This window comes from Pyxicephalus adspersus, chromosome 3 (genome assembly GCF_032062135.1).
Source record: "Pyxicephalus adspersus chromosome 3, UCB_Pads_2.0, whole genome shotgun sequence".
NCBI classification, from domain to species: domain Eukaryota; kingdom Metazoa; phylum Chordata; class Amphibia; order Anura; family Pyxicephalidae; genus Pyxicephalus; species Pyxicephalus adspersus.
The window spans coordinates 18653603-18663671 of record NC_092860.1 but is presented as its reverse complement, the minus strand read 5'-3'; the positions used below and the strand labels follow the sequence as shown (position 1 = coordinate 18663671).

The window sequence follows — 10069 nt, the reverse complement described above, 5'->3', positions numbered from 1 at the left end:
GCAAGAAAAAAAAACTAAAGGATTATTGAGAGTAGGGCAGACATTACAATAAATTATAAATATGCTAATAAATCACATAATTCAATAAAGAGGAAAAAATATCTGCAGGGTTGTTTAAAGCATGGGAGGTATAGAAATATGCCACAAATTTCATAACAAAGTACATGATTCACTACAAAGAAAAAAAGTAATTGAAACCAGGAAAGGTTTAAAATAATGCCATAATAACATATGAGTTGGTATATGGGTAAAAAATAATACATTTTTAAGAGATAAAGTATAGTCAATGACCAGGGAGGAAGGAAGGTCATATGCTGGGGCCTCTGTAACTTTTACAGAGAGCATCAGCATACTAATGTTATCATCTATGGTGTGCCATGACATTCTGTGACATTTGATAGAATCAAAACAAAAAGTCAAACTTTAAGTAAAATGCTGTAACATGTTGCAAGCATTTTTCTGCCGCACCCACCATCCAACACTTGTCATAACTCACCTCTGATCAGTTCTCTCAGGGATGGAAATGGCAGGAAAATCAACTTTTCAGCTGGATGATTCAACTTCTTCTCTTATACTGATATAACACTATTCTGAGCCAAAGATTAAAATGACAGGATTAGGGAAGGTGCTTTTTTTGGAAAAGAAAGGTACAAAAAAAGCAGAAAACATCTGTGCAGAGATAAAGCAGGGATTCCTGTTGTGTTGGTTTTACAGATCTTAAATTACCTTTAAAATAAAGTACCAAGTAAATACCAGTAATAGGAACGCCTAGGTAAAATAAAACACAATTTCTGAAGAAAAGAAAAAAAAAGTCCCTGGAAAGGTCATAGGGCTCTGTTTATAAAACATGGAATCTGACATTTCCTCAAACATTCCCTGATGGGAGTCGATTACTTCCATTGAAACACGTGGACCTGGAAAATTCCCACCAGAGAATGTATGAGGAAATATCTGATTCTCTGTAAATAGAGATCTTAGAGTCAAAGTTTATATACAGGTGGAGAGTTGGTGTGATTAAAGTGATTTTTGATGTCAATTTTCACATTGTTAAGAAAATTTCCTTGCAGATTTGGCAGATGGTCACTCTTTATGCTCTTGTAGCATTTATGAAAAGAGGCTCATTTTTGATTAAAAAGAATGTTTTTTTTAATAAATACTTTTATTTTGAGTTTAAAAACCAGTGTACTTTAGACCAATCCTGAAGAAATGGCCACTAAGGTGCCAAAACAAGTGGAAAGTACTAACTGTAAAGGGAAAAAAAAAAAGTTGAACTGGGAAATAGTTCAATATATCAAATGAATGTGATGTAATCACATATATATATATCTAGAGGGAGAGTGCAATTTGGGGTATGGGTGGCCATTTGCATCACGTCTTATTAGCATCCCATTGCTTTAAACTATATCAGACTTTAGTCCCAAAGAAACAAATAATATCACCTATACTCACCCTATTCACAAAACTTTTCATTCATAAATTGGATCAGGAAACCCAAAAATACTATATTTATTGTCTTTACAATGAATTTTGAAAGCTGGCAGAACCAAATTGAAATTCAGATGTTTAGGATAAAATTGCAGTTGGCCCAAGTTTAATCAGCAACATAGATAGACTATCATGGGTGAGCCTGGGTGATCCAGCAAACCTGAAATGAATCTGGTCCAAAATTTAAAACATTTGCCAAATATCAGAAAATTATTTTTTTAAAATTCAGAAAAATCAGGTTTTCTTGTGATAGTCTATCTTCTCCAGTCTTTGAGAACAATAATAAATCTGTCTGATATTTCAATACTTTATATCCAAAGAGCTATATATATATAAATTTCTATTTATATCTATAAAGGCTTGTTTAATCATCTGGTAATCAATCAAGATTAACAAGAAAGCGGAGTGAGAGCCTGCGTAATGTTTTTTCTAGTCGATTGATATAATCTTTTTATAGTCTGAATAGGATATTCAATTTTTCTGATTTAGCTTACCAATCCTATGCTCTACATTCCAATTATTAACTTATTCACATATATTTATACAGACTCATAGGGGGACATCTCATGTTACTCTGCAATAGGAAAGCCATGCAGGAGGACTAGAGCCAAACAGTGAGAAGTGGCCAACACTGAAAATATTAATGTATGAATAATGTAAAGTATTACTGCATACAAAATACCATTCATACTTTTTGGTTGTTTATGTTCAATATATCCATTTATATCCAGAGAGCCCTAATTACTTACATATATGTATATCAGGATTTACACAGACTTTCCACATCTGAGCACTTGTTCCAGGTCAGAAAGTATGGAAGTCAGTAGATGACAACAAGGAAAATAGCAATTTTTATGGTAGTCAGTAATGGTGGCTACCTGGGTCTCTGGCCCCTGAAGGAGTAGGAAAGGCCTAGCACCAACCATATCTGCCCCATATGTTAAAGAGCATAAACATTGTTTGTTCTGGAGACCATTGTCTACAGGACTAAAAGTAAAAAGGAAATTTTTGAATTTTCCAATACAAGAATGACAGTGAAGTTTCAATGAGGATAATTTTTGACTTCCCAATCGTTTTTGATCAGCTACCTATACACCAAAATGCAGGGTTTAAAAGACGTGCAGCAATGCAATGCACCAAAGGATGCAAATGGTTTGTATGTGTGTATTATGGTGCTTAGAAATGTATATATAATTGACACCACAAAATGAGTATACCACAATCAGTTTAGTGCTCGGTCCTGGTAACAGAGGTATTAGACCACTTATTACCAGAATGCATAAATGTATTTGTTGTCTTCTTACTTGGTATGTCTCAGATCAACAGCATTCAGAACTTCCTGTGATACTTGGGTCCAATCTTTTTGTGACAGCATTAGTACTTTGAAAAATGATATGAGACAGAATTAGATTTTGAAATGAAGTTTATCTAAAACAAAAAACAAAAAAGTGTCTTCAGAACTTCCTGTAATAAGTGGTCTTGTCAATAGCAAAGGAAGGTGCCACAAAAAGAACTCTTGGAGAATCTATATTTTTTCTATGGAATGTATATGAAATTTATTTATTTGTTTATTTGATTTATTGGTATAGTAAAGAGAGTTTGCACAGTGAAAACATTGCACTTTACAGAATTTTTCTAACACAATAATAAAACATATATCTCTAATTTTATATTACAATATATAATATATAACTAGGACATGTATTAACATGAGACTTTCCAGGCATCCATCATAATCAGCTTTGTAAAAACATAATTTATTTAATAAAATATTTTAATACACAAGTTGTGCATTTCATAAATTTCACAGTTCGCAATATCTTTCTTTAATAAAAACTTAATAAAGTTAATTATGATTGATGCCTAAAAGGGCCTAAAAAAAGTTCTATGATAAAACATGGCCACGTTTGTACTTTACAGAGTCACATATGATTGGTGATTATGTAACATAAAGTATTTTTGTTTTAGCACAAACAATATTTTAGGTGTTTTTTTTTTATTTATTGAACATTTTATTATATATGTATGGAGTTCTTACAAAAATTTTATTATTATTATTATTACATGACAGTAAGGCTATGTATACACGTAAGACTTTGTTGTTGGTAAGGATCTTTCACAATCCATTCCAACGACAAATGACTAAAAAATACATGATCGGCAGGATGGATCGATGAACAACGTTGGACAGCTGCTGTACACAAGTCAGATTCTCGTGCGATACTACCCCTAAAGCGATAATCGGAGAAGAATCATATGATGTATGCACATAGCCTTAGTTCATTAAATTGTGAAGTTAAAAAAAAAATAGAAATTTCAACCCTGCTACCAAAAGTAAACATGACAAAACAAGTGGGGTAGCAGCCTTTTATTACAAATTACCTAGCTATAACAATAAATAATGATATTGAAAACAATAGTTAAACAATAAAACACCATATTTTGGGTCATTGGTCTTAAGTTAGTAATTAAGTTAGTAATCAAACCATACACTACAATGACAATCTGCACAGTAACAAGGCTCACAGCCTCACCACACTGCCATGGGGATGATTTGCAGAAAATACCTTTTGCAGAATATCAACCACCATTCTTAGATCAGCACAACTGGACACCCACTAGGATGGATACCATACCCCATACGGTCCCCAATCTACTTTTTGACACACTAAAACGTTCAAAGACTCTTCAAACCAGATATACAGAACTCTTTCAATAATTGGTAGGCAGAAAGCCCTTTAGGTGCTCACGAGCTTACACCTGGTACCTGAAAACCCTCCACAATCCAACCATTCTCTACCCATTAAACACAAAAAACAATTTTAAACCACTGTCATCCCTTTTAAACCCCTTAAACTCACCTTGCCCCAATTCGCCCTGCCATATGGCTCTTCCTCTATTACTCTTTTTTTTATTACTCAGGACCATTCTCTACTGATATCCATTTCTGAGAATACAGATAATGATATTTGGAGGAAACAAATAAAGCCTATTAGATAATTCATTGGAACGTTATGGGCATCTATTCATAACATGCTGAATAATGGTACTCTCCGATATAACTATATATCTAATACACTAATATCAAATGGGGGTGTAAGCTGGAAGTTATGGCCTTGTTTTTTCAGCCCATTTCTGATGTTGACAGGTCTTCTGAAAGATAGAGGTGTGATAGTTTTCTCAGATGACAATCTATTGTCAATTACAACCCAGAAGTTTGAACTAGTGGTTGCTCGATGTCATGGCTGAGGTAAGCTGCAGAGATGTAGTGTTTGGTCATGGCTTACATCCAGGAGTCATCTAGACTGAAAACTGTGAAACAAACCATATAGGATAGGATATCTGTAAGGCCAACACAGATTAATTAAAATATTTATTACAAATGTTTAATGAATGCTTTAATTTGTTGTAATGAAAATATGAAAGGTGGTGATGAGCACGACTGATCACGCAAATGTGGGCATAGGTGTATAGGGTCTGATGGGTATCCAGGGACCTGGATTATCTAGGACACCAGCTGCTGGAAATGTGACCAACATGGAGTAGGTTAGGTAGCCCATTAGTATTCTGCAGCTTCATCTTATTCTCTAAAGATGGGATATGCATTTTTACCAAGCTGCACTTTTGTAGTTGAGGTCAACCTGGCTATGATGTCTGTGATGTATGATTTAAGGGTTGTCTGGATTACAGACTGGCTGTACATTATCATTATTCCTTTGACAGGTCAGTTACCATTTAGGTAGATCAAGATTATACTTGGCTGCTTCCCCGAAGTTTACATTTGATAAACTGTTTCTTCTTTACAACTGCAACTATAGGGAAAAAGTTGGGTTCCAAGGCCGACATCATTGGGGAACAAGAGGGACTACTGTATCAGGCCCTGGTCAAAGGAGCTTTACCTTTGCAATACTATAACTTTTAGACATGATGGAGGAGGGCCCAGGAAGTTTGGCGCCCATACATTTCTGGTAGTGGTCTTGTTGGTGTCAGTTGGATTTTAAACATAATTTACCAAAAGTATGTTTTTTTTGCAATCCAAAATTAAATTTACTCAGGAAAATACATTTTTTATGGTAAAACAACATGCTTTCTTACTGGTGATATGTTGAGCCAGGTCTTTCTCACCCTCCTCCAGTGAATGTGGTCAAAATATCCCATGGCTTTGAAATTAACCTGAAAAGATAGAAGGCAGCTTACAAAATGCATTTTATTGGCCATACCTTCACCTTCACTATGATTTACAGAAAAACATCATGCTAGATGATATGGCATAGCTTTGCATTCATGATAATTTCCCCATTATTGCATACAGAATTTTCACAGCAAAACCAAAAAAAAAGTTGCCTGCCCATCCTTATTCTGAACCACCAGCTCTGCCAAAAAGGAGCTTTATATGAACAACGTATATTCTCTTGTGTGAACTTCTCTGAAAACAATATCATCCCAAAGCCACATGTCTTTGCACGTGTCTTCTAGGTAATCCAAGGTGAGTAAGGTCCTTACTCACCTTGGATTACCTAGAAGACATTGAAGGTCTACCCATGTGCAAAATACCAAAATAGGCCAAGACTTCCGTTGATCTAACTGTGCCATCCTAAAAACCATAATAATTTCCACCTTGGTTTCCTACATTCCCTTGTTAAAACCTCCTCTTTATAGGGATGATTAAGATATTGAGATAAACTACCAAAATAGTCAGTCGGTCTATATCTATATCCAGCAAATACACATGCTTCAGGGTAGGAAACTATTCACCAGTACCTCGTAAATGTGACACGTTTATATAAATGTAGTTTGGAATGGTATAATACCCATTTACAAGTTGTGATATAATATTTTTTTTTGAAACTATGACACATCACGTAGATATATCACCAAACACTTTTATAGAGCCATGGAACCATGTTTATTAAATTTTCCCTCAATCAGTGCCCAAAAAAGGGTATCATTTATATTGAAACTTTAAACCTTGAAACTGAAACCTTATCTACAAAAATAGTTGTTTTGGGTACAGTTGAGCATTTGTATTCCAAGCATATATACCCCTATAACAGGTGAATTTGTATTTTGCTCTAAATTAGGCTGTTTTGTCATTGCTTGTTGATCTTTATGTGTGCTGTAATGAATCAACTATTTATTAGCTTTCATGTATATAATATGACTACAGTAGATGGGGTTACTCTCCAAACTCACCAATACCTTACGAAACCACCTCATTTTATCCTTCGAATTATTGATAAAATACATCAACCCAATGATTTTACAAGTATCTGCAGCCATTTCCTTACAGACTTCCATGAGTAATTCCAGACTCAAATGCTTCTAAGGGGCCACGATCAACCAATACAATGTATCCACAAAAGCACAGTACCTTTATTTTTTTAAAAGGAGAAGGTTGATGAACCCCTTAGTTTCATACCTCAACTTTGAGTGAACCAGAACCTTCCAACCAACATACCTCCCCCTACAATTTAAGACTACCTCTAAACACCACCCTCTTTCTCTCCTAATCTTCTTTATCCTGTAACCCTTCCTCTCAACCTGTCATGTAGTCCTTCTGCTCATTCTATTTTATTCTTTTGCTCGGGACCTTTCTGATGTTGTAATTAAAGTAATCAACACAGCTTTTGCTGAGCACAAGAGAAACCAGTTGAGCAGGGATTCTCATGTGTTTACAAATTACATGTGCGTGTTTTACCAACCTAAAAAGAAATGACCGTTAGCCCTGGGTTTCTGGGAATGCCACCCAGGCCTGCAGGGATTTTTAGACAGATCTGTCATTTTGAATTTTAATAGGCTTTGGTTTAAAATTGGTTTTAAATTATCCACAGATACAGGTTTGTGGAAAAGAACGTGCATCACATAAGATCACAAGGAAACATTAGATCTTCATTCAAACAATGCCTAGCGATAAATGTGAAGTGATGCTCATCTTGGTTGAAAATCCAGCATGTGTCCAGCTGTCCCCTGACTTGGTGGTTGATGAATAACCGATCGGAAACAACTGCTGTATTTTTCTATGAAGGAGGGCACAGAGGGGTGCCATTCACACATCATCCCCTCTCTATAAAACAGAACAGCACTGTGTAGCACAAGTAAAGAGCTTGTTCGTATATCTGTGATATCTGTACAGGGCTGTATGTAAACCTAAGGTATCAAACATCCGAAGTTCAACTTGCTATTGATGTGAAGTAGTCATGAAAAAATCAAATGAACTCTCCAAGGCTCTCAGAAAGAAGTCTGTAAATGTCTATAGTCTAGCAAGGGGTTTAAAAAGATTTCCAAATTATTTGAACTTGATTGTTCCTTTATAAGAAAAATATTCACCAATTAGAGTGAGGCCCGGAGATATACAAAGTTAAGCGTAGGGCCTGCATGACAGGAGTGTGAAGCACCAGCAAGAAGTAGGAAAGGGTTAAGTGGTCTGTAGGAAGGGGTAGCATGAGAGTTAGGGAGGGGGGATTAGGAGGAGGGAGGCTTAAAAGAGGGGAGTCCGAAGTGTGAGGCCCTCTTTAAGGATAGACAGCATTGAGGGAAGACAGTGTTCCCCGCCCACCCTTCTGGAATTGGTAAGTAGTTAGGGTGTGTGCTTTGGCAGCTGGGGTCTTAGAAGACAGGGATCCTGGACATGAAAAAATCGGTGGTTGTGGTAAGAGGGATCCTCTGTGGTAGGGTGCCCCTTTATGGTGGTATGTTGGTCATGGCTCCTGAGGCGGTGCTGGGCGACTAGGAACCAAAGATGGTGCATCGGTTTTGAAATTTTGGTGGAGTACGGGTCATGCCTTCTGAGATCTGCAGTCTGGTTGTAAGGTTTAAACAGTATTGTTGCAGTTTAATATAAAAGGGGTTTTCATTTTGGTTAATTTTGTTATTATGGATAATTATTTTGTTAATATAATTGAGGTTGTTTTGTTTATTATTTAAATTGATGGTTATTTATAGTTATTCATTATTTATGGTTATGTTTTTTTATTTTTTTGAATGTTGTTAAATAAACGGCTGCTTGCCAGCCAATTTAATTGCAATTTGGTGTCTGTCTTATTATTTGGTGGGGGGTGGTTGGTAAGCAGGATTGGGGGAGTGGGGGTGTAGGTCAAGTTGAAAAGTGCAGGTAAGTTGAAAGGGCTGGGAAGTCCAAACTACCCTGGCCATGTAGATTTTAAATCACTGCTAAGATGGCTAGGACTGACAGACCCCAAAAATTCATTGTAAAGATTGATTGATGCAAAAAAAATCTGTAAGAACTACTGTCCGTGTCACCATTGGGCGTTTTCCTTTGTCATAGGACAGAAATGAGTGAGGAGTAGAAGAGACTAAAATTTTACTGTTTACTGAAAATCTCCCAATACATAAACCTGTTCCAAGTCTTCAAGAACACCAAAAACACTATCATAGAAACTATTACAAAAGTTGTTGACAAAGTGCATGAATCTACAATTAAAAATAACTTGCACCAATGAAAAATTAGCAAGACTACAGTTTTCAATGAAAATATAGGAAAACACCTTCTGGAACCATTGACTAAAGAATCAAATATAATGTTATTTGTACACAGTGGATACATTAGGCACAAACTAAACACAGCCTTTCAAGAGAAGGACACAATACCAATAGGGAAGCATGATGATAAACAATGTTTATGTTTGGGTTTATTTTGCTGCTTTGGGTATGGGCAGTTTGCTTGGGCATTGAGCCAACTATAAATAATGCATAATATGAAAAAAAAAAAATCAATTTGTGCAACAACGTGTGATGTAAAATGTTCTTCCTTAATCCATCTGTCCTTAAACCTTAAAGCTGATATCTTGAATACGGACCTTCAGGCCTGTTTCCCAGCCCCTCCTAGGTAACCACTGAGAAAATCTAATCGTTATTTTTGCTCAGCTAAATTTACAGTTACACGATGTTCCAGCACAGTCTACTATCTTTACTTCATGGTTCATGGTATAGGAGTCCACATCACTGTCTATCTGACAAAAACATTTCCTATTGGCTATCTGAAACAAAATTATTTTTTTAATGGGCCAAAAAATGATATCATTATCAGAAGAACTGGAACTGGCCATTATTGGCACCATTGCAGCCATGGATCAGCTGTCCCCCAACATGAAAGCTGCAGTAGGGTCCCGGATGACAGCAATAGCTTTGTATACTCCTTCAAAAAGGAGTTGGGAAAATTTAAATTTTTGCTTGGAAATGATCTGTCTTCAGTACTACTATTATTTTCTGCTTCCCTGATTTCTCTTTTCCCTTTCATCACCACACCAATGATATTTTCAAATAAAGTATTTCTGTTTTCATTACATAACTCATAATGTGCAGTGGAGGAGGTTGGTGAGGTGCTATATTAAAAACATTGCAGCACTCTGCTATATGTACCGTCACCTTTTGGGCCCCTCGGCCTTACGTAAAAAGGGTGTGTGTTGGTCATTCAATGAAGGGGCTGCAAGTTCAGCAATGGGTGGCGCTTCAACCATGCTGTTTCCGGCCCGGCGGTGGGAAGAATGTGGACATCGCTGGAAAAAAGGATGACACTGGTGAAGGTAGATCCAATGCAGCCTTTCCTTAGTAGACATCCGGAATG

The 10069-nt window shown here is 36.2% G+C and overlaps 1 protein-coding gene across 1 annotated transcript in view; it reads right to left on the bottom strand.

Annotated features, from left to right (window-relative positions):
• LOC140327667 (bactericidal permeability-increasing protein-like) overlaps positions 1-775 on the bottom strand; it is a 24558-nt gene extending 23783 nt beyond the window's left edge. Inside the window, exons 1-2 of the mRNA XM_072407036.1 lie at positions 727-775; positions 497-590 (exon numbers count right to left, since the gene is read on the bottom strand). The gene's annotated coding sequence lies outside the window, so the exon portion shown is untranslated. The remainder of the gene's footprint in view (positions 1-496; positions 591-726) is intronic.
• Positions 776-10069: the final 9294 nt, after the last annotated feature.